The 26,921-nt window shown below is 33.3% G+C and overlaps 1 pseudogene across 1 annotated transcript; it reads right to left on the bottom strand.

Annotated features, from left to right (window-relative positions):
- Positions 1-14,783: 14,783 nt before the first annotated feature.
- LOC147070228 (short-chain specific acyl-CoA dehydrogenase, mitochondrial-like) lies at positions 14,784-26,215 on the bottom strand (annotated as a pseudogene). The gene is made up of 9 exons (XR_015070977.1): positions 25,887-26,215; positions 23,783-23,955; positions 23,139-23,397; positions 21,698-21,859; positions 19,299-19,365; positions 17,883-18,022; positions 16,626-16,717; positions 15,727-15,942; positions 14,784-15,005 (listed from the first exon to the last, which is right to left on the bottom strand). The product of XR_015070977.1 is annotated as a short-chain specific acyl-CoA dehydrogenase, mitochondrial-like (transcript).
- Between the last annotated feature and the right edge of the window lie 706 nt (positions 26,216-26,921).

The raw sequence follows: 26,921 nt of genomic DNA, 5'->3' as shown, positions 1-26,921 counted from the left end.
GTAATTGAGGCTTTACCTTGGTTACTCCGGGCATTTACTTATCAGTTAATAACACTTTTATAATCCTGATGCGATACATTCCACTCGCAGTGGGTGTATTAGTATAAAGGTGCAGGATGATATTAACGCAATCGTTCACATATCTGATGGATTCCTTATAACACTGATAATAGCAGAGTTTTACGTTTTACATGTTTCCATACCAAACCTGAATTATATAAGTATGAAGGGTCAGTTTGAAATTTGACTGAATGCCTTTTGGCAATAATTTTTTTGGAAACTCCCTCCAGTAAACTGCAAAGGAAAAACTTTCACAATCTCTAACGCAGCGATTTCCAAACTGGGAGGCGTGCCTCCCTGGGGAGCCGCAAACTAGTGCAAAAGGAGGCGCAAACAAGTAGATGAATTATTTGGATTGACTACTATTAAAACGCGGAAAAATTGATAGAATTATCATTCGATACTTCATTGAAACAAAAATTTTAGAGTGACACCCTAGTTTAATTTTGGGTGAATCAAATTAAAGAATATATGTAATATTTTGTCAAGCAAAAAAATGCAAGGACTGCTGCCATTCGGAACATCATATTTATGTGAAATGAGATTTTCCGCCTTAGTTGCAATGAAATCCAAATATCGAGCACGTTTAGTAGTAGAAACAGAGTAATATGAGTAGCACCCTCCTCAATGATACCTAAATTTGATAAACTTTGTGCTAATAAACAAGCACAATATATTGTTACCTCGTTATCAATCTGTCAATTAAGTTTTTTCATTTTTTGTATTACTTAATACATTTTTTACGTTTTTTGGCGCCAATATTTGTTTTTCTTAAGAGGGGCGTAGTAACATAAAGTTTGAAAACCACTGCTCTAATGTGTTTAAAATTGAATCTAGTTTATATAAAACACTTTTACACACACCTAGAATCTTAATAAAATAGATTATTAGAGATAACTTAAAGTCCATTTCAGCTAACTTTAACCCACACTATTTTATCTTCATGTCATATTATTTGATTTAGAATTATATCACATAAACTATTTGATAAATGATTTTATTGGTAAGTAAATAAAATAGAGCCAATATTGGTGAAAGTCACAAAAACAGATAGTGTTCATAATTTGCTCAAAGTTTCACTGTTAATTACATTTGCTTACTTTCTTCTTTGGCATTCACTAATGGACTGAAGTCATTTGTATTGTTATGATAACTGAAATAGCAAACAAATGTTTATGGTACATTTGCTATAACAAATTTGTCACGAATGCTATTGTTATTATCAGTTACTCACCTATAATACCTCACCACACCACGTATACAATATCAAGTTTACACAAAAACATAACAGGTATACTTGCAGCACATTATGATGGTTGTAATAATAATTAATGACTAGGTCAATAATTAGTACCTATAAGTTTCACATTTACAAACTAATACATTTAATTGGTACTTTACATATTGTATTATGGTTCAATTTTGTTATCTGGAATATATGCGAAAATATAAGCCCTACATAAACATTTAAATCTAACTATATAATTGGAGAATAACTATTAAATAGTTGTAACTTTCTTATTAGATCAAACCCAATGACACGGCCCCAAAATGTAGGCCATCAGCCGGCATTTCCCCTTAATAAATTAGTGACGTCACAACTTTTCGATCCAACCGTAAATGTCGATTTTACTTGAAAATACGCGGCCTATCTCTAAACAAAGCTATAGTAATTGTGTATTAAGTCCCATAGTACAATCTGAGCGACTTATAGCCCCTCAGAGTGAACTACGGATGAATTTTCTTTCAAGGAGACCAAATGGTCTTATAAGGTGAAATGTAAGTAATTGAAATGTATAGGACTAAGGTTAAAAATAGATAATAAATTGTAAACGACTTATGGGATATCATTTGCTAAACATTGTAAATAAATGTCCATTTGCATTTAATCTGATTTTGAATTATATAAAAATAAATTTTATTTTTTCAAATTTGGTCTCAATCTAATTGCCGATACCAAAGTAAAATAACCTAAATAAATAAATTATGATATCAAATATTGTCGTAATTAAAATCTAATGATTACGTTTTGTAAGTACTGATTACGCACACTCAATTTAAATAATAAATTAATATTTCGAACCGTAATAAAAAGGGTACCAATTTAAGTACCTACTTTTGTAAAAGTTAAATGAAGGAATTTCGAAAATGGAAATTCTGATAATGTAAGTCTGAGGACTCGGTTGCTTTCCTAATTTACAAATAAAAATTGTTCTTTAGATCTGTCAATTAACTCTGACAGATCAATATTAAACTACCCGAAATAGGTAATTTTCAAACTCAATAAATGAATACTTGTCATAGAAATTTAGACTGAAACTAATGTTATACCTTTAAATTGAAGTGTTCTATAAATGTAATTAAATAAATTTTAATTGTAATCCCTTCTGGCTGTCCGTAATTAGCCCGCAAAAGTTCTGCATAAAAGAAACGGACAAGTTTGATTTCTACCATTCTCTTTGCGAATACGTAGCCGATCGGTGGTTTTAATGATTCACGCTTCTGTTACGCTTTATTTTTAGCGAAAAAAATTTTCATTTTCTTTACCGCTAACCCGGTAAACGAATTAATAGATATTTGGACAATCTATGTCAAAAGTACTATAAAGACTTTTACGAATGTTACCAAACTTGTACCACCTATAGGTATTAACTAATTACTTATTTTTATTCTATTAAACGATCATAATTTTCCGGAAAAGCCGGGAAATGAACGGCTTTTCTGTGATTGGTCCATGACTTTGACTCTTGGCTCTGTAGTGGAGGTAGAAAGATCTCCCATTGGACCATTTTTCAAATGACGTCAAAATCTCGGGGAGTTCCCTTTCGAAGAGTATAAAGGAACGTGTTTTTTCTATACCGTCAGTCGTCGATTTTTCAATATTGCTGGGAGGTTGTGCCCGAAGGCGATCCGAATTCGCTTAGTTTTTGGATATTTCCCCGATATATTCGTTCGCGGGATATTTCTGTCGCGTCACAGTCTGACGTCACAGTGGATGACGTGTGTGATTCGGGTTGTCAGTTGATAACGTAAACAATATCGTGTCGCGTCATCGTCCGCGATCTTATTTCCGCGATATTATTTTTTTTGAAAGAGCATAGCTCCTTAAAGTTTACGGTCGGCGACTCATAGTTATAAGAGTGTAATCGTACATAAATTAAATATAAAATAATTATAATTAATTAACTTTATTTAATAATTAAGTTAAATAAGTTTTTTTATAAAATAATTATGCAATTATTTGAAATTAAACTAAAGTGTATAATTGTCAATAAATAATTAAATAAAAAGAAAATAAAATTACTTATCGAGAATAATTTAATAAATGATTTAAACTGAATTACCACAAGGAGTTTTTATTTTGAAATAATCAACGAAACATTTTGCGAAAAACATCTGATACTAAGGAAAGTGACAGATAGTCAGCTGTCTTTGACGTTTACGTAAATATTTACGAAAATAAATTCGATTTGAAAGTCAATCGGATAATTAATAACCTAGACACCAACCTATTGCTAGGTGATGGTTCTAAATAATATAAAGTTAAATAATATTGATTAAGTGTATTCCAAAAGTGTCAATCAAGAACTTTAGTTGATCACCCTCTCCCCGAATAGTATCGAGCTAGCCAAACAAAGGTTCTTAATCGGTCCGAGGGCAGGACCGGTTGAAGATAAAGTACCTTTGAGACTATTCCAGGACCGGGGTATCGTCACCAACCTAATCTAACTTAAGCTAACCAAATCTACCCTAACCAAGGCCTGAACAAAAACGATGCATGAGTGCGAGTGAGAAAGTATTCGGCACCCTTACAATCTCTGCGACACGCGCTAGAGTAAGATAAAAGGTCTACATATCTGTGAGCTAGTTTCCAAAAGTATCGCCATCAAATCGGGGCGAAACGCTTCACATAGCGTCGATAACCTGCGAGCTCGAGTTGCTAAAATTGATATTTTTTTGTGTTAAACATAAAGTCAATGGTAAATATTTTTAGTTAATTAAGTAGAAAAGATGGTTCTGTGTGTTGTCTTAAAATGTGGTAGCCGTACTGATAAGCAAGAAGATGGTATTACGTTTCATAGGTAAGTTGATACATGTTCGTGATAATTTATTTGTATTTTATTATATATTTTAATATCAGTGACCTAGTGTTTCTTTAAAATAACTTAAATTATGGATATCTTTACCTAATGGTTGCATTTTGACCGCTTAAAAATACTATATAACGTAAAAAAATAGAAAATTATATTTTAATTTTGAGCGTCTAGTGCGAGCACTTTGGGCGAGCACTAGCAAAATGGTCTATAGTTTCGAACATTTGTAGACGAATGCGTTCGCTCGCCCACAAACCAAACGCAAGGCACGCGGCTTCATTTAGAAATGCAACGGGTGGCGTCTAGATGTATCTATAGTCTAAGACCCTAACCTATTCTAACCTAACCGAATCAAATCTACCCCAACCTAATCTAACCTAACCTTAGTGTGTGATAATGACGCATCGAAATGTAAGAAATTAACAATTATTGGATCGAAAATCATCTCCGCTGACACAAAAAATTAATATAAATGTCTATATGGGATGAACTGTTTCCGCCAAAAAAAATGATAAATGTTCATCCGGCAATTTGCTGTACTACAACCGAGTCGAAGTGCGGCGCCTTTAATATACAATGAAATAAAGCTGAATTTTTTAAATATTGTTAACAACATATCAATAGATTAGTGGATGATATTGTATGTGCAGTTTTTACCATAATTTAGATATTATTAGGCTCAGAGCAACCGTATACTGAGCTTCGTGAACAGATGTTTGCAACGGATACTGAGTGTGCGATGGGATGGTATGACTTTAGGAGTAACGAGATAAGAGAGCGTACCAAGCAGCATCTCATCACACTGAGAGTGGCAAGACGACATTGGACCGTGCTGCAGTTGCCAGAAGAGAACTTCAACCTGGCTTGCCTGTTCTTTAAGAAAACCGAATTCCAGCATTCTGGAATGCCGCTAAATACTATCTATAGAGTGTATACGGCAGAACTTTGGGATGCTGGTTTGACTTGGGATGACGCAAGAAGACTAGCGAGTGACGGGGTGTCGTGTGGTATCCATATTGTCGCTAATTTTCTACAAACACGTATCTCAATTTTTAAAAAATTTAAAAAAACTGTAAAGTGCGATAAATTGAAAAAACATACTATACTGAATGGATATTTCATAGAAGAAAATCTATTTCTAAATTAAAATAGTGAGAGAATAAAGTTGTTATTTACCTCTCCTGAAAAGTTGTATTTTTTGAGATACGTGTTTGTAGAAAATTACGAACGATATGCTCCAGCTAAGGGGCAGACAAAGCCAAAATAGAAGATACAAAAAGTCTGTCTACACTACACCATATCTTACTGCTGTAAAAATACTTCTTTCATGTCTGTTTCTCAGTCAAAACACATGGATATCATCGCAGCTGCAGTTATTATGGAGAAATATTGCTTTGCAATTCAAATCTTAGGTAAAACTAATATTATTATCATATGGAGCATATTTTTCCACGATTTAATATTTGTAGTAAATAAGGATTTTGTGTTTCAAGCATATTTTAATGTCAGTTTCTTTTTTTTTCATCGTATAGTATTTACTATACTTATTTTTATCAGCTGATAAACTCTTTATTACAATAAAATAACACTGTACATCAGCATCTATTTGTATTATTTGAGGCTGTTAGTTTGGTAACCTCCATATTCTGCCATTTTGACATAATCACAAAAAACAGTCAAAGCAGTGTTGCCAACCGTACTATAATTATAGTACAATACTATAATTTTGATTTCGCGAAAAATGTAAAATACTATAATTTTACGCCAAATATACCAAAATACTATAATTTTAAAGGATTCAAGACAAAAAATGTTCTTGTACTATATATTTTTAAGAAATACTATAATTTTTACGCCTTTGTACTATAATCAGCATAGAAAAATATGGCAACACTGAGTCAAAGTACATTTAGGACTGCAGATAGAATCTTTTCTTTTTGCAAATATGTTAGTCAACAATTACAAAAAGCAAACAGTGAAATAAAAATATCCCCATGTCAATAAAATTAATAAAAAAATCATGTTTAAAGTTAGTCATAAAATATTAAAAAAGGCAACTGATGAATATAAACAACTTTGCAATCAACCTAATTAATGAATTTAATAATTTCTGAATATACATAAATGATGGGAAAGTACTTACAGAATCAGAATTAAGAAAAATATCAACAAAAAAGGACGTTACCGACTTTGAATCTAAAGCTTATAATTGATTATAATTGATTTCTGTGAATATTTTTGACAGGGTTAAATTAAACACATATATGTTGTTAGACTTTGACCATAATATGTGGACATCATATCGACCGTGTTTAGGAAAAAGGGCGTAACCCTCACAGAACAAATTTTACAGGAGAGGCAAAAACGTTTTTTGAATGATTTTGGTTCAATATTAAAAAAAAATAGGCACAGACATTGGGTGCAAGATGATTGATGATTTGGTGTAATATCTTTTCGATCTAATGATAATTAAAGAAATTATTACAGAAAAATCATTAAAAAAATGGTAAATGCTTTTTTCCTTAAATCAAAACTTAATTAAAGCTCAATTAAAACCTGAATTTAGATAATAATTTGGCATTTGCGGCTTACTTCCTTTTTACAGAATGTGTATTTAGTTGTATATATTGTTAATATCTAATAAAACCACTTTTCGAAAAATTGAGGGGACGCCCTTTTTCCTAAACACAGTCGAATGTAAATAATAATAAATATGTACCTACTTGCATAATTAGTATTTTGATATATATTGGTAAGTTGAAAATCATCAATGTTCAGTAAATCACTTCTGTGTTTTGGCGTCACATGGGAATCATGTTTTTAAATTTTGTATTATTCCATCTTTAATTCACTACATTGTATTTTAAAACTCAGCATATACATAATTTAATAAAATTAAGGTTGAGAGTTATCAACATAAATCTGTAATGCACAGCTATTATGCATATAAGTCACCCAAAAGTAAGTAAATGTGTTACCTACATACGATCTATTGTTGCCAAGTATAAGCAAATGTTTTGATGATTTTCAGAATAAAGGAAAACAATCAATATTTTGACAACTCAGCTGAAATTTTACTCTGACAATATTTACTACTGCACTTATTGTTCTCATTTTGTAAGAGTAAGGTGTATTTGCAGTCTGAAGTTCAGTGATAAGCAATCGGCTGAAAATCTACTTACACGATCATTATTTTTTTACTACCATAAAATGTTTCGAAGGCTGAGAGTAAATCGATGTACCTACATACACCAACTTTGTTACTACATTATATTATTACATAAACAGTTCAATTATTCATAATTTGTTTGTTATTTTTTTATTGTGATCTTTGACTTAATAGGTAGGTGATAATTTTTTTACCTACTTTAACATATTATTAATTTGTTATATAAGTTATTATATATTTGTTATATAAGTATAAATAAATTGGTGAGTGCAAGTGGTGCATGAAGATGCCGAAAGGCGAAACCCGGGTCACAAAAAACGACTCAACTGGAATAGTACAAAAATTAAATCCATTAGAATTTAAATTCAAATTCCATCAAGTACCCTCGGTCGATAGTAGTAGGTGTTTACTTTCAAAAACTGACATGGTTACATGGTTGAAATTTGACACAGGCCTCCGGGCGCACACACGCGCATTACACACAAGTTTAAATTAACATCATTATTTAATCAAAACAAATAAATGGGATATCAAAAGTGCCGTTACGTGTTTCCCCGGTCACCGATCACACAAATCCCGCATGTACATAATCTTTTTGTCCACAGAACAGATTAATAAATAGAATTCAGATAGGCTATCCACAATGCACTACACTTTGATGCAGGGTTTTGAATGTGTGAGTGTCTTAAGAAAATGAAACACACATTGTAGACATACAATAATGTGTGTTGCAACCTTCAAATATATCAATATAGAATGAGCGTCAGTGCATAAACCAAGAGTGTTTGTCAGAACGAAAGACAAGCTCAGAATGATATATTCGTGACACGTGTTTAAATTTATCCCAAATTCTTCCGCACTCGAGATTGGTTGGCTGTTACTCCACACCCGTTTCATTTTTTTATTCAGTTCGCATTAATTTTGTGTTCCCTGTTTTTGTCATTTCACAAAATATGTAAAGATTAAAAAAATTTAAAAACCCACCAAGAATGAGAAGAACATGCAAAAAAATATAATAAAAAAATAAATATACAAGCTAATTGGATTTAGGCATCCTGGAAGGCTGCTATTTACCATCCATTGGGTGTATACGAAGGAGCTACCGGATGCTACCATGCTTTTGGAAGACGCAAGAGGAATGTCGTGTGACAGGATTTTTTGGAAGCAGTGTATTCTGTCCATATTCTACAACTGAAAAGAGGACATAACCTCAAAAAAGAAGAATATTTATTAGGTATAAAAAATAATTTATTAGCTAGTAAAACTGGGCTGATTTGAAAATACAAAACGTTGAAAGAAAAAACTAACTAAAACCAATCAGTTATGGCTTGACACACAAAACTGTCATTTACCACAAAAAATATCAAATTACACTTGGGCTACATTTAAAAACTGATGGCTTCCGGCACTGTCAGTAAAATCCAATATCTGATTTGGTATCTCTGGTCATTGCAACTGACACACTACTGCTCTCAGCTAAACAGATCCCTTTTTGACACAGGACCACGGGTTACCAGTCACTGACCGCCTTTAAATTTTGCAAACTAAATGTGACCGTCAAAACGCGGCCAAAATGTACAAAGCACAAACACTGTGACACTGATCATACACAAAACAATGGCATGAAGTAACCGAAACAGCAGGCAACTGATTCAACACGTTCGGAATGCCTAGACAGGCTCATAAAACCATGGTTCTGTTTGATAATGCGGCTGGTAGCCGGTAATCCATGGCGTATCACCTGCTTGTGTAGAATGGTCCTTAGAGCGGCGTACGCATTCACCCACCAAACAGGACACTTCAATACATTATCTCTAGAGAATGGCTCAGCAACAAGGAACCTTGAGGAAAGAAAGAGAACAAACAACCGTGGTGGTCTCAAACGTTATGAAATAGAATCTGTATGATTTAAAAATGGTTGGTGTGAACTGCTTTGCGAAAGTAATTTGATTACTTGTGTCATCATGTTTACACCATTATGTATTATGACACCAATATTGCCTCTAGGCATATATTCAGTACCTAATACAATAAATAATAGGTTTCAAATAGATTTTCCAGTAATTTAAAGCTAGGTGTTTATTTTACACTGTTATCTTAGCATTATCAAAACTACTACGTTAGATAGTTCTTAGTAGTATTTGTACAAATTAATAAATAAATAATAATAATGACAAATTTCTGATGAATAATACAGTAATCTGTATTTATTAACAATAAACTATCATCATTAATGGGTATATATCGTCACTGTTCTGGCAGAAGACACTAATTCGAAAAAATGACATACTGAGTTAGTACCAAAATGTTCCTTATATCAAACATTACCGTCTGGAAACCTTCTTAATAAATAAACAGTCTTTATTTTAAAGTCATCCTTTTTACGATTACTTAATAAACTCACATGATAGACCATTATTTCAAACATTTTAACAACTTCAAAGTCAAATTACTCAAAACTAGTATTCTCCAGTTAGTGTGTTCTGCCAGAACAGAGACGATATGAGCCAAGGAGAAGTCGAGTGAGCCAACCGACATTTTTGAAAAAAATGAGTTAGGTGCGTTATGGTATTCTACATGTCATAAACTATCATAAAAGTGAAGTGAGCTAAGTAAATATATACTAAAATAGTGTTTTATTGTTAAAATAAAAATATTCATTGAGCTATCGTATTATATTGTCAAATGGTGAAGTGAGCCAAGTCATTAGCTCACTTCACCGTTCTCACCAACTGGTTAATGTGTTGTTTTATCCTATGGAAGTGAACACGGCTAACACACATGTTGCTATGGTAACATGCTTGTTAGCTGTGCTCACTTCTATGCATTCATGCAAGTTTCCCACGTAATGGTGAACATGACTAACTTATCTAAAAGTGAGTCAAGTACTATTCGTATGTAGAGGTGAACACGACTAACATAGGCTAAAGTGAGCCAAGTGACATTAATAAGTAAAGGTGAAGTAAACTCACCCCTTTTATTATCTTATTACAATCAATATTTTCCATAAATACTTTATTTCTTTTTGTTAATGTAATAAACTTCCATTTAATATAAAAAAATGAATACGGCTACATACAAAAAATTATGTAAAAAGTTCATTAAACTAAAACCTTCAATAAGAAAGTTTCACCATTTTGTCACTTGGCCTACTTCACTTCTTGAGGGCTTATATTATGTAACCTATATATTTTAAAATGTTGGGGATTTATCCATATGACAGCGAAAATTTGCCAGAAAGTGCACAAAGTACTACCCACAAATTAACCATCTGCTTGAAAATGGCATCCCAATGACTGGAGAAGTATAATATCATTGCTATTGACTTATGTGTAAGTAATATCACACCAAAAATTTTGAGTAACTCCAAACCAATTAAATTTAGTAATAAACTATTACCTTTATTCAATATAACGATGCAAGCCATCTGTTGACAGATTTATAACTTTCCTCGGTAATCGTGGGAATTAGAAAATATTCACAGGATGGTCTGTGACGTCCCTAAACAAAATTCCGCCCCTGGGCAGAGCCATAATGCCGCCCCATTTTTTATACAATATTTTTGATCATCCGTGCTCGTGTCGTTTTTGGTTACCAAAGACGTCGAAGGCCAACGGAAGTAAACTAGACATCATGAATCCGACAAAAAATACAGTCCTATTAAACCTTTTACGTTATTTAATACCATTTTGTTTCCAACCAGTGAGGTGATTTTTTTAAAGGAAAGATATCTTCGTTATTAAGTACTCAGCTTAGGTAGCTATTTTTATATAATATACCAAATGATTCTACTAGATTTGCCGCCCTTCGAGTAACTGCCGCCCCAAGCGACACTCAATCTGCCTACCCCCACGGGACGTCACTGAGGATGGTTAACTTTGTTGTCAGAACAGTCACATAACCTAGCAAGGTTTTTTTTTTTAATTTTTCTCATATAATATTTATTAGGTTTTTGACATTTTTCCTATTGTATTTACTAAAAATTTTGTGTATACGTAAGCATATACTCTTCGTATTTCTTTAATGGTGTTAACCAAGACCCACTATAATAGTCAGGCCGTGATGTAAAACTGTAATGTATTGCTCATAAGTTGAATTCATTATGACAAACAATTTGTAGAAAATGATGATTATTGCATATTGAAATAAATGCTAATAATTTAAATGAAATATGCAATTGAACAGGTTATTGCATTGGATTCGAAGATAATCACTAACTAGCACTACCATCATACTTTGCACGGCCTATATATAGTCAGCCTTGTATGTTAATTGCCAATTCTTGGTGGAAAAACATTGTATTAATTAAATAAACACTTTGAATTCCACCCTGTTTCGTCAAAATATCAAAATGAATATTAACTTGAGTCGCCAAATCCGCTCTAGGATAAATAACAGGTTACTAAATCCGCTTTACATAACCGACCAATTAGATGTCACGATTCAAACCATGATTTTTAGCGTACGTTTAAATCATTATACTTGTGGGTCTCTAGCATCAACATCATCGTAAATGCACAAAACAGTTTGTCGTGATTTACTCGAAACTCAAAAAAACCACCTGAGCGGATTTAGTGACTAAGCGACACATTTATTTTAATAATTAATATTCAGTTTAGAATAAAAACAATAAAAATCGAACATAGGTATACTATTGTAAAAAAATATATTTATTCCATCAAATTCACATAAGTTTCAACATAAAAATATAGTCTATAATTTTTTTTCGTATAATATAATTATTATAGGTACACTATATACATTAAGTATAAAATTAGACAATGATTGAAAGACATTTTTTATGGTTAGAATTGAATGGACACTAATGTAATAAATAAAAGCGTAATATTCATTTTATGTCAAGAATTAATCATGTTATTTTATTTAAATGCACATTTAATGGTGTTCTTAGTTTAACCTTACCATGTTTGAAAGACACAATTTCTCATGATACACAATATTAATCTACTCAAACATCAACTGTGAACTACCAATTTTATTATCGGTTAATTGACATTATTTTACTAAATAGTATTTTTAATGCCATCTTATATGTAGCTGTTGTTGGAATCAAATTATGTGTCAAAAATCTTAAATCTATCATTGTTCTAAATATTTTTAAAAAATGCCATGAAAATATCTCCGAAGCACTAAATATAAAGTAAAATTAGAAAGTATTTTCCCCGTTATGTAAAATTTACTTAAAGTTTGGAAACATTGGCAGTTCACTGTTGGTATGACTATCATAACCACACCGAAATTGCCTTGAATAATTGATTAATCATGTATTTCAGCCATACCAAATTTATAATAACTTACACTACATTACATGTAATTTTTGTGAGAAGAAAAAATCGGTGTGTGTACTTATGTACGCGCGTTAGAAGTTATACTTCTTTGGCGTAACAAAACAAAAACAAAACTTGTGATAAACTAGATTTTTCGACTAGCTCTTAATTATCTTGTTAAATTACACACTCAAGAAAAAGGACCGCTTATTGGAACGCCGTTGGTTTATTTCTATACACTTTAACTTATATTACTAAATTATATAATTATTTATCGTTGTTTTTATTTTTAAAGTAACAACTGCCACTATGACGTTTAATAGTTTGTTTACGTAAGGAATTGCAAATGGCCGACAATAGTAAATTCGCTGCCTAGCAACGGAACAATTCTAAACTATAATATTATACTGTATAATCGTCACGATTGCAGTATCATTCTGTGGCGTAATGGTTGTGCGTTCGGCTGATAACCGAACAATCGTTGGTTCGAATCCAATCGAGTGTGTTTTTTTGTGTGAAAAAATAAATTATGTGTTACATATGTGTCACACGCCAAAAATACACTGTGATCTGATTTTCCAAACACGCCTAAAGAAGTATAACTTCAAAAACCTTATATAAAAAATATTAAGACAGTTTCCCAATCATAATTTGTGGGTACAGTAAGTCCTCGACTTAGGTAATCAATTTGTTCCAAAGATTTTCGTGTCAGTCGAAAAATCACGTAAGTCAAATAAAACTTAAAATCATGCAATTTTTTAAATAATGTGTCTCAAAGGATAGGTGAAAATAAAATGGACCTACATACATACATTTAAAAAAACAATCTCTAATCCTCATTTTTTATGATTTCTGATAAACTCTTGATAAAATTTGTAGCACCTTTGTATCTACACTGGCAGCTTCACCTGTTACTTTGATGGTGCGTAGTTTATTACGGCCTTATAATTAAAAAATTTAAAAAAAATATTTTAAACCATCCATGGCTTGCAGTGAATGCATGAGTATCAACACTATCATCATTTTTACACTTCTTCAAAGAGTCTCAAGGCTTATTGGGATGATGTATGAGCATAAGGCTTATTGGGATTTGTTGTTGCTGCATATATTCTATCCATAAGACGAATAATTTTTCCATTTCTTTTATTAATATTCTTCTTTTCTTGGTAATTATCGTAGATTCCATTGGTACTGATTTTTTTACATGATCAATGATTCGAACTTTATTGATTATAATATTTTTTTTAATTCGCGTAAGTACGAATTCACATAAGTCGAATTCGCGTAAGTCAGGGACTTACTGTATCTCTAAAAAGACATTATTTTCATGGTTCAGACAACATGGGATAACAGTCTTACGCATAATTATAAATGGTGTTCTTAGACAATATTATTGCATTGCTGAAATGTAGAGTTAATTCTCATCATTATGATCAGAAGCGTTACAACCCACCAAGGGTCTGGCGAATATGACACAGTGGCGAAGGGTAAAGGTAGGCTGTTAGGATCCGACATAAATAGTGCATACTAATCTTTGTCAGTGATACTCATTTGTTTTCATTGAAGAAAGAATATAAATTGCAGATGGTACTGGTTAGTTTTTAATATCAATTAAACCCTGCCTAATCAAATTTAATTATAATAGATAAAAATATTTTTTCTATCTATAAAACATCTAAAATTATGTATGATTTAATGGCATGTTTGATATATTATCGATAGATGATTACCACTATTATCTATTACGGCTTGCTTTACGCAGGTTTAATTGAATTTTAAAAACTAACCAACACTATCTGCGAACGTAGTTATGCAGAATGTAGCCAGTCCACAATAATGTTGAGCTGAGATAATGGCACTTTAGTAACAACATGAATATGTAAATTGTAAATAGTATTTTATTTCAAGAATAATTTTTTTGTGGCTTGGCTTTTTTCAGCAGGAATGTAGAGAAAACCTTCTCGCATCTGATCTACATCAAATCTCATTTTTTTATTTTTTGTGGACTGGCTACTTTCTGCATAACTATGTCGAATTTGTCATAGTTCAATAAAAACAAATATGTACCGCTACATCTAGCTACATCTAAACCAATCATCTGGCATTAAACAAAAGAATAAAAGGAGACAATTCCTTTCATCACATTTTTTTTCTTTTCAATTAAATTATCTCTACAATCTGGCACGGACAATCAAATGGCCACCTCCTATAAAAGTTTCTTAACAGATTTTATCACAACATTTATATGAAATATAACAGTTACTTAATAGAATTATAAATTAGTTAACAATAATTTAATTACGACGTCAGTTGTACTCCTTGATCAGTTGTTGAGCTATCACCATTTTCTGGACATCTGTTACTCCGCCATAGATTTGTGTTACTCTTGCATCCCTACACAAGGAAAGAAATAAATTAGAACTCTTTTTATCACAATCAGAATTGGTTCCTGCGCAGCTATTCTATATACAAGGCAGCTATCAACAGTAGTTGGGCCTACACAGTCTAAACCAGTGGTTCTCATGTGTGGCCACCTGCGCTTTACAGAATATTTCAAAAATTTATTCATAAAATTATAAAATTGGTTGAATACACGTGACTTGTCTTAAATTTCTTTCCACGCTCAAATGATCCATAATCTGTATTTGTAATGAGATCATGTGAAATAGTCCGTTTCTGAGATTGACATGAACAATTGCTTTATTAATATTGTCAATTTTTCCTACTACTGTATACTGTGAAAGATCATTCAGTATAATGCACTTCATAAAAAACAAATATTGAAGCCAGTTGACAGATGTAAACTTAGAAGCATCTATGCGGCTCGCATTGGAAAAAAGAAGTACCTATTGGGGAATTTCCATTTGCATTATTTTAAATAAATAGATACATATGTTCGCCACTGCAACCGCTACATAAATCAATATTTTTTCATTGTGTAATTCTTTACGCATTTCAATAATCTTTACTGGCGCTATGTTGGCAATCGTTCAGTTGTCCTAGCATCCTTAAAATACAAACTTGATTATAAAATGATTAAAACAGGTGTTTCTAGCAATTTTCTTGCTAAATTAAGATAGTCAAAGTTCTACCACAAAATATCTTAATAACTAACCTGTAATGTCGTTCTGCAGCAAAATTTTTGGCGAACCCCATTCCCCCAAGTATTTGGACACAGTTGTCCGCGACAAAGTTGGCACAAGTGCTCGCCGCAACTTTGGCAATAGAGGCGTGTTTCGTGAAACGTTTCCCAGAGTCCATTTTCCACTGCAGCCTTCCATGTCAGCAGCCTGGCGCCGTCTAAGCGAATCGCCATTTCTGCAAGTCTATGCTGAAATCAAAGATGTTTACACTGTATTTTTACAATATCCTAGTTCTGTTTTATAGACAACATTACAGGAGAATAAAATATCTGCTTTGCTAAACACTGAAGTTATATGTCCGTAAATAAGTGAAATTCTGTAAGTACATATTATTAATTCTGGGCGTGTTTGAGTATTGACTTTTTTAGGCTGGGTTTGATTTTTAAAAACTAACCAACACCATCTATAAATTGTAGACTTAGTTGAATAAAAACTAATACATATGACTAAGAAAGTTTAATTTGTACTATTTACGGCAGATCTTAACAGCCTACCTCCACCCTACGCTATTGGTACTTCTCTAAAATCTTAGCAATATATATTATGCATTTCTTTTTATTGTTTTGCACGTATTAATTAATATACACCCACGATGGCCGCGTGGCTTAAGCGCCGGTCTATAGTGTCGTGGGTTCCAGGTTCGAATCCTGGGTCTGGCAAGTACACATATTGTTTTTCAATTTGTGTGAGTCAGAGTATGGACCTAATAGGTTGAGCAAGTGGCTAACATCCATTTCTCGTAAAAATAAAATCTGTTAATACAAACCTCATGACCCTATTAGGATCGGACATGGAATAATAATAATGAAATTAATATACAGTGAATACTGACAAATACTTCATGAGAAGATTGACAATTTTAAAAACGAACCTGGACAGCTGATAATTGTGAAAGTGGCTTTCCAAAAGCCATCCGTTGCTTGGAATACGTAACGGCACAATCCAAAGCTGCCTGGGCGATCCCTGCAGTAAAAAATTAATACACATTCTGCAATCAACATCATCATGGCTGCAATTTCTTAACAATGTACGTAGAGTAAACGACAGAAGCGCGGGTCATGGCATGAATATGAATATGAAAGAGTGGGGGGATTAGTAGTCTGCAGATCGCCGTTAAGACGGCTACAGTCGTGCATACATGTTAGAGAAATATTACAACAAGTCTAGGGCTATGTGAGATTCGAACATACAACTTTTACTTACCGGTAGAGTATTTTATCTATTAAGCTACCGAGCCAAATTAGCAACAATAAGTATTTCATATGCACTTGGCTGGCGAGCAAATATTGTGTGTTAAAGACAATTTATTGTGCACTAATACTTCACAAAAAGATATAAGTAAGCATAACCTGTTTACACGTGCATAGATTTACTGGTGGCAGTACATATTGTCGTGATCATAACAATAAAATGTAAATGTTGTAAGACTGCAATCATGGATCAAAAAAGTTTAGCAGCTTCTGAATTTTCACACAATAGTTGCAACTTGCATGTCTCACGCAATAGTGGTGACCCTGTCTGAAAAAATATGAGCTACACCGTGCAGAGCATTTTGAAGTTAATTGCTTACACTTGAAGAATGAGATTGGCAAGACTGTCTGCACTTTTGCGTGTAAACAGATATTGTTGCGATAGTTTAATTTATACAGTGAATTCATGCACGTGTACAAGTGCTATTATAATGTTGTACATTTTTCAAAAAACCTTAAAATGCATGCTGATTGATGCTAATTACCTAACTATGATTGACGGAGATAGAAGGTTACTGGTTGGAACTGTGTATATGGTTGACAACAGAGACTTGATTTGAACTTAAATCTTCCTTTGACTGTAAGAATTTCTTTGGGTGGATTTTGAAACTACGACTTCCCCTGTTAGATTGCCATTACACAAAACTACTGATCTGTTATGGCAGCCGATTTGGTTAGGTCTAAAGGTCGGTACTGACTTGAGAAAATTTGGTCATATCAGTACAAGGTCAAATTTGCATGCGTATACACTTTTGCATACAAAAATTTTAAACCGCACAAACATTTGTACGCGTAAACCATTCATGCTCGCAAATTTATTCAAGTCCGTACCGACCTTTACATGATAAAAGATAAAACTTTGCAGACTACAAACATACCAAGAGCTTGCGATGAGATACCGATTCTTGCACGGTCCAATTGTGCCATCGCTATTTTGAAGCCTTCTCCGATATTTCCAATAATATAATCCTGGTGTACCCTCACATCATCCAAGGTCACAGAGCAGCTGGACAAAGCCCTAAAATTATAATTATATATAGAATCAACATTATTATTATTACCATTGGCTCTACAATCCTATATGGATATGCGAAGTTATTCTATACACAAGGCGGCTATCAACAGTAGTTTATCATATTTATGTATTGAGGATGTTAATTGTCACAATAAGTTAACTGTCTAAACTGTCGCAAAGTGTTGTTTTAACAGCCCTTTTAATTTTTAGAGTGAGATAGACAGTTTTGACAGTTTAAACTTATTTTAACAATTAACCGCCTCAATCCATAAATGTGATAAAGCGATAATATTTATCACTGTAGCCCTCAATAACCGCCTTGTGTATAGAATATACCAATTGGGCCGCCTCACGAAGAGGTTTCTTAACAGATTTTTGTTTTACAAGAAATAGAGTTCGGTCACTTACTCAACCTATTAGGTCCTATTAGGTACCTATTAGGTACCTCTGGGTCCAAAGACACGTTCAAAAAAAACATGTGAATTTTTGCCAGACCCGAAACCTGATTCGAACCCGGGACCCCATGACATTATAAGCTCGACGCATAGCCGCTCAGCCATTGTGGGTAATCAACATTAAAAACTGTAAATATATTATTTGAAAACACCTCTTTCCATACTTCTTTAAGTTTCTTTATAATCTTTAAAAAAAAATTATACGACGCGCGACGGGACTTGAACCCGTATCCACTGGATTCATGCCAATCTGCTTTACCAAATAACCCACAGTCGTCCTATCTAATTATGACGAAATTAACTAGTAGTTTTTACATATTATTGAAATGCTTATCAAATTGTGGTAATTTTGGATATTGGCTTTTATGTTTTAAATCAAGGTATCAATTAAGAACCCTAATTACTAACCGACTACAACTCTTGATCACTAATAATTTAATAAACTATTTATTTAATTCAACGAATAAAAGTCATTGTCATTGGCAGGAATAATTTCAAAAATTGCTTCAGATGGTATTCGTCGTTAAAATGATAATCTATATTGCGGCGTCCATATTTTGTCCAACTAGCACTGCATGTAATGTAAAAGGAAGGGAGTAGGGGCCAGAAGAATAGTGATGCCGTGATAACTTGTCCGCTAGAATATAGTCACATCATAATATGGAAGTGTTTTGAAATTCAAAATCAACTTCCATCTAAGGGAAGAAGTTGTCTAAATTATATAACTCCACAACACTGAATATAAGGTACACAAATTCTACATCTTTACGTTGCGCGTAAAGTAGGTGGGACCGTTGCACATGAATAATGTAAACATCCAATACCTGACTCCCATCAAATCGTCTTTGGCACTCAATGTCAGTCCTGGAGTATTAATTTCTAAGAGGAACGCTGCAAACCAAAAAATTAACTAAGTCATTTTATTGAAAACATATCATATTGAAAAACCTCAAAAGTACACATGGTACTTAATTAATAAAACGATACTAAACCATTCATAACAAATGTTTCAGGGGTTATCTTGGCAACATTTGCCAATACTCAATAATTTTTGGAATTCACTGTTTAAGTGAACCAATACTGTGTTGAAATTCTTATGGTTTTTGACAGATCTGAGATTGTGTAACTCTTGCTACATATGAATCAGTGGCGAAGGGTCGAGGTAGGCTATTAAGATCCGACATAAATAGTGCGCACTAAACTTTGTCAGTCATACGTATTAGTTTTCATTGAACTAAGACTACAAATTGCAGATAGTAATGGTTAGTTTTTACAATTCAATTAAACCCTACACGTAAACCAAGCCATAATAGATAATACTCAAAAAATATTTATCTATCTATAGAATATCTAAAATTATGCCATTAAATCATACATAATTTTAGGTATTTTATATACCTAATATAGAAGAATATTTTTTACTTATTATGATTTGGTTAGGCAGGGTTTAATAAATTTTAAATAACTAACAACACCATCTGTAATAATATAATTATGTGTTCTTAATTCAACAAAAAGTGTTACTGAAAAATGTGCACTATTTTTGGTGGATCACCCATAGCATACCTAAACCATTATGGTTAGGTAGGCAGGGTTTAGTTGAATTTTAAAAACTAACCAACACCATCTGCAATTTATATTATCAGTTCAATGATAATAAATAAGTACAACTGACAAAGTTTATGTCGGATCAGCCTATCTTTGGTACCATGATTTAAAATATGTTGTAAATGTTTAAAAAAATGTTTTCGTAGTGCTTCACTTCAGCTCCACTTATATATATTTAGATGTAATCACTGGCGGCTCCCTGCTTAGGTCATTCGGTCATTGACCTGCCAAAATAAATACCTTACAATCGACATAATAATATTAATAATATGTGCAATGTCATATATAATAATATTAATAATAATCGGTGGATTTGAAATTATAGGGCGCGCGATATTGTGTCGACCCAGTCTATTGGGCTTTTTTTTTATTTGGGCGATAATTCCCCGAACAAAAATATTGTGTTCGCCGGCAGTCTGAAAATTGACCCAAATTGAATATTTTTATAAAATTTTCTCTCTCGTTTCTCATACATAAGACAGAGATCGATATAACACAAAATACGAGATCGAAGCTTGTAACGGTGCGTGAATTACTGTAATATCGGCAATGCCCGAGTGTGAGACAAAAGATTTTTTCACCTAATTAAATGAAACAGAATGATAACACTGACTAGATAATTGGTCTCAAGACGCAACTGTGTATGCGGTTCGGATTCGTTGACAGGTTTTGACGAATGCCTTTGGTTATTTTAATCATATGTAAGGAGTTTTTGGTGCAGTTATTGCATATACACACAACGTTTAGTTTTTAGTGATTTATAACATTTTTGTGAAGCAGTTAGTACGCACGCAGTAGCAATTGAAGTCTGTGATACAATTATAATGGAAATGGAAGCACGATTCGCATCCAACGATCATCTCATTATATCCGATTTGTTCAATAAAGAAAATTACACTGATTTTAAAAATAATTTTCCCACACGTCAAGTAAATTTGGTAAAACTGTTAGAAGAAATAAACATAATCAAGTTAAAAAATGAATTATTGGTGTTTTATCAACGAGATGATTTGCATGGCGCTAATAGTGCAGTTTCTCTTCTACATTTTTTACTCAGCAATAATTTCAACGAAACATTTTCCGAGTCGATCAAAGTTCTCCAATTTATTTGCGTCATACCAATGACAACAGTTGAAAGTGAAAGATGTTTTTCCACTCTCAAAAGAATAAAAACCTTTCTACGCAATACGATGGGCCAAGATAGACTGACCGCTCTTGCAATGCTCAGTATTGAAAAAAAATATGTGGGAAAAATAGACAATTTTTATAATCGTGTGATTGATGATTTTTCAAAAAGCAAAGAAAGAAAAGTGGACCTAATTTACAAAAAATTATAACGCGTTATGTGCAATTTCGGTTAACGATGGGTTGGCGTTATGAAAAACGGACATTTTTTGAAGGGTAAGTAGGTACCTACCTATAACAATTTCTAGCACTTATTCTATAATATATAAAAAGTCAATTTGCAATACGTCTTTTCAGTATACAACGAAAAGGCAAATTAAAATAATATATTCAAAATTGACCTGCTGGTTTTTTCCGGATTAAGCCGCCAATGGATGTAATATTATAAAATTAATGGTTTAACCTTGTCTGAAGATGTCAAATATATTACCAGTGATTCCTCGATGTTTCCTCGTTTTGTCTACGTTAGCAAACACTACAATTGCCTTTCCATCGAGGGCTGATGTTACCCATGATTTTGTGCCGTTCAGCACCCAATGTTCGCCATCTTTTTTCGCTGAAGTCTCTAGACCCGCTACGTCACTGCCGGCATCTAAAAATGTCACATAATTCTTTAAGTAATACAGTATAACATATCCATATTATTTATAGCAAGTACACCACAATAAAGATCCAAATTTGTCAGTATGCTTTTTAAAATAGTAGTTTGAAAGGTTTATTAAATTTCTATGAGATGGCGCCACAATTCATAAAGTAAAATCACTGCTAGCAAGTATCATTTTTCAAAGGACTTCTGTCAAAATATCAGTTAGTTCTGACACGTAGTTAATGTTTGACAGCCATCTCAATTGTACAATTACGCATTTGACGCGGCAATAGAAAAAAAAACAGTTTTATGCTGTCATAAAACATTTTTATTCAAAGTTGTTAGCGGTCGTGTAGATCTAAGGAGTTTTGGAAGATGATCACAAGAACTTTAAATATTGTTTATATTTGGTGAAATGAGTTTAAATGTGACCGTACCAGCATAGAAGATGAATTGCGCTTTGGACCCTTAATTGAGGTCACCATGGACGAAATCATTGAAAAAATTGAATTGAAAGATTGCCGAGTACAAGTGTGTGAGATTTACTGAGACTGGGAATCTAAATTCAACAGATGCACAATATCATTCATGGAAAATTAGGTATTATAAAAAAGTTGCCTGCACGATGGATGATTGTTGACTATCCACCAAAAATACACTTGACTGGACATTTCAGTGCAGTGTTTGGCAATGTGCCAATGTTGACGAAACTTGGATCCACAACAATAATATTTCAATCTTATTGAAGACCGTATTATAATGTATTACGAGAGTTCGATAAAAGATAACATGGGTAGCAATCATACCACTTAGCATTAAATGAATGAGAAACTTCAATAGTAGGTTTTGTTGTTAAAACAAAAGATTAGAGCAATAATAATTGTCAGTGTTTCCCCAATCATAACTAAGTCAGTAGTGTTTGTTTTGATTGGTAATTACGACAATATCTATTGGAATATATGTACTGCATTAATATAAAATTAGAAGGACAATCTATGATTTCTCACTCAACTCATCGATTCCGTCACGAGACGTACTACTGTTGTCATGAGTTCTTCACTCGACATAGTACGTTAATTAAGTTTCTCATTTCTAATCTCTTCTTGATCATATCGATCTCACCAGTACATCATTATCTGCGATTATAATCTCACGTCATCATCCTTATTATTGTATTCAGTGTATCCTTGTATCAACCAATAAACTCTCACCCCAACAACCTTCAACCAACAACAACGACCTTCGCTCACCTCCACCTCATCATACCTCCAAACATGTTACATACTAGGTTCGCTGAGAGCAAAGCATCCGATGATGCCCTTGGTGAACGGTATCAGAAATTCCTCCTTCTGCTTTTCTGTCCCTCGTCTATTCAGCAGGTCAGCGTACAGGATATTGTGGATGGAGACTATTCCACCGGTCGCGGCACATCCTCTCGACAGCTCTTCCACGGCAACTGCCGTTGACAGAGAGTCGCAACCCATGCCGGAATACTTCTCACTGACACCTATTGCCATCAGTCCAATTTCTCCCAATTTTTTTATCTGTTCAATGAAAAGAGACTGAATTACTTTAATAGAGGAAACAATAGAAACTTTTTGTTACTACAACATTTGATAGCGATTCAAGAATAGATAGAAATAAATAAACTAAATATCTAGCGTATTTTTAGCACATTTAAAGCTGTTGGAGGCATCAAAAATTGCCAGTAAAAACGCCACAAGCCAGATGCGTTTTGAAAGGCATCGAAAGGCATAGAAATCTGGCAAGAAAAACACTAAATTGGCAACGCTGAGTAGAACCTTGGTGATCTGGAGCTCCATTACTTAGACTTCATTAATTTCTTATGAGCATCCAGGAAAGGGTATGAATGTTCGAATTTTAAAGAATACTATGAGAATAATGTTTAATTCAGAAGTAAAAAAAAACCTGTTCAGCTGGAAATACTCCTTCTTTGTCGAGTTTAGCGGCGATAGGTGACAATTCGTTTTTAGCAAAATCCTTGCATGTCTTTTGAATCAAGAGATGCTCGGGTGAAAGTCTGTGATTGAAAGATCGATGAGGCACTGCATATTGACAGCCGATGCTACCACTTATTTTTGCTGTGGAAGAAAACATGTTTAGTGACTTGATGTAGAAATCTAGTAAATCTCAACTTTTTCGGAGAACAATCCAGAATGTGGTTAGACCCTCGTAGTTCAGTACATAAAACGCTGGCCTTACATCCGGGGACTGCGGGCTCAATTCCCGGTGAAGTCACAATATATTTATGTAGTTTTCTCAAGCCTGGGTGTTTGTGATTGTTTCACTTCTATTACTACACTACTGTTTCATTTACTATTGTAGTGCTAAGATAAAAAAAAGACATAAACAGTGTTATTTGAAGCGCCTAGTTTCAAAAGCCCCTAAGACGATTTTAGGTATTTCTGAGAAAAATGATTTTAGGTAGTTTTGAGAAAAATGAGAAAAAATCATACCTATTAAATCTGTGAACTTTATGTATTTATTTTTTAATTCATTGCATTCTAAAAAATATTTTGGCTTTCCATTTTAGCGTTATTTAAAAAGCATACCCAACCATTTTAGCGGGTTTTGAAATTTACTTACCTTAATTTTTGATCATACGTATTGACGAATTTTCGCGTTTTTTAAAGTTCAATCTTAGGCCATCATATAGGTCACAAAAATATCCATCTAACTACATATCTAACTCAAAAATTTTCAAAAACCGTTTTAGGGGCTTTTGAAACTAGGCGCTTCATTTATCAGTCAGAACCCCAAGGAACAGCTGTTCTGGACGGAATGACGTTTGTGAATAATAATGTACTTTTCTAATTTCAATGTTTCGACATTTTCTTATCTAGTGTTTGGTAATTTGGTAACTAATCCTGTTATTTTTTTTTTTAATATTATATTATTTTAATAATTTAACTCCTATGATGGCCTAGCGGTAACGTGTCAGTTTATAATGTCGTGGGTCCCGGATTCGAATCCCTGGTCTGGAAAAATTCAAATGTAGTTTTTCAAATGTGTGTTTGGACCCAGAGTATGGACCTAATATTCCTCGTAAAACAAAAATCTGTTAAGAAACTTCTCCGTGAGGCAGCCCAGATTCACATAGGATTGTATAACCAATAATAATAATAATGTCGATTCTATATGTTATAATTTTAGGGCTTTGTCCAGCTGCTCTGTTCCCTTGGATGATGTCCCAGGTCTGGCAGGTACACATATTGTTTTTCAATTTGTGTATGAGTCAGAGTATGGACCTAATAGGTTGAGAAAGTGGCTAATGTCCATTTCGGTAACAACAAAATTTGTTAAAACAACATACACTTCGTCAAGGTACATATTTTATGATCGTCTTAGGATCGAACATGGTGAAGTAGTAGAAATAGTATTTTAATAATAAGGGACCGTCCATATATGACATCACACTTTAGTGGGGGGGGGGTCTGATATAATGTGATGATTTGTGACGAAGATGGAGGGGGGTTCAGAGAAAATGTGACATCACAAAGTAAAAAAAAATATACATTACATTTCTCCTGTTTTTTAGCATTTAGGGGGGTGTGTCAAAAATGTGACGTAATATAGACAGGGGGGGGTAAAAGGTTTTGTGACGAAATGTGACGCGGGGGGGGGGGGGTTAAAAATAGTCAAAATTGTGTGACGTCATAATATGTGGACCTAAAGCAGGTAGGTATATTATTATTACAATTTACGGTACAAGTCGGTTATGGGGAAGCCAGGCGGGAACCGCGCTAATTGTAATTCATGAATTCCAAGAATGAAAATCTAACCTAATCTAACTTAACCTAACCTAAACTAACCCAACCTAACAAATAATCCAGTATATCGGCTATTTTCAAAATGTGTTTGCCGCCGGCTTCCCCATAACCGACTTGTACCTAATTTACTTTTTTTTATAAATATAACAGTATAGGTATAAGTAGTACCCTAGTACATAAGTAGTAGGTATGTATGTAATTAATTTTTTTAGCTGTTAAAAATAGTGAAAATATCACTAAACCTGTAATAGATGGTAGGCGGCGGTTCAGGGCTGGGTTCATTTTAATGGACGTCAAATTAAAAATATTGATGACAGGAATTAATCATGTATGCAAAAATTTCGCGAAAACGTAAACAATACCACTGCTTCAGAGCGATAAGATAACTGACCAGTCATTATATGGATAAAATGACACAAATACAATCAGCCGACCCGATTAGAATATTATTTATGTATATTGACAATAAATTGTTGCTATTAAAAAAAATACAATGTTGTATTATTTGTATGATATTGAGGTTAGATAGGTTTATTTTGACAACTCATTTGCACCCATCTGACATTGACAGGACAAGGCCGTTGAAACCATAGATAATATACGTTAAGTTGAAACGTCATTTTATTTCGTCGATTTTGTCAGTTGCTTTTCTGCTTAGTGTTGCCGTCCCCAAAATTAAAGTAGGTAGGTACGCTTTGTCTTCGGTTGAAAATAGGTTCTTGTTTGATACAAAAACAAAGTTGGTGACTTGGTAAATGGACTCCCTATAGTTCGTGTCATGCAAATCGTCCTTAATTTTCTACAAAAACGTATCTCAAAAACACAACTTTTCAGGAGAGGCTAATAACAACTTTATTCTCTCAGTTTTTAATTCGGAAATAAATTTTCTTCTATAAAATATCCATTTAGAATATTGAAAGGAGTTTTACCTACCAATAAAACTCTTATTATTCATGTTGACTTTGAAGTCCTTGAGATAGGGTTTGCTCTTTCTTCTTCGCGTGAGGTTATATTCTACTAATTTATTTTCCTTTTTCTTGTCGTTGGTCATTCCTCCGTTTTTATTTACTGGTCATACCCGCGCGTCTATTTTTTATGTATGGAGTTTGTCATCACTTTGTCTTCATTATGATATGACTCAAGGAACCAGGTAGAAGTTACCTGGACTTCAAAGTCAACACGAATAATAAGAGTTTTATTGGTAGATAAAACTCCTTTCATTATTCGAATTTGACTTTGAAGTCCTTGAGATATATGTTTGTTATCACCTGTCCTGT

This window comes from Rhyacophila brunnea, unplaced genomic scaffold, assembly GCF_057557595.1.
Source record: "Rhyacophila brunnea isolate RB1 unplaced genomic scaffold, BYU_Rbru_1.0 scaffold_22, whole genome shotgun sequence".
Taxonomy (NCBI): Eukaryota; Metazoa; Arthropoda; class Insecta; order Trichoptera; family Rhyacophilidae; genus Rhyacophila; species Rhyacophila brunnea.
Note: the sequence above shows the minus strand (reverse complement) of the source record. Positions and strands in the feature narration are given on the sequence as shown.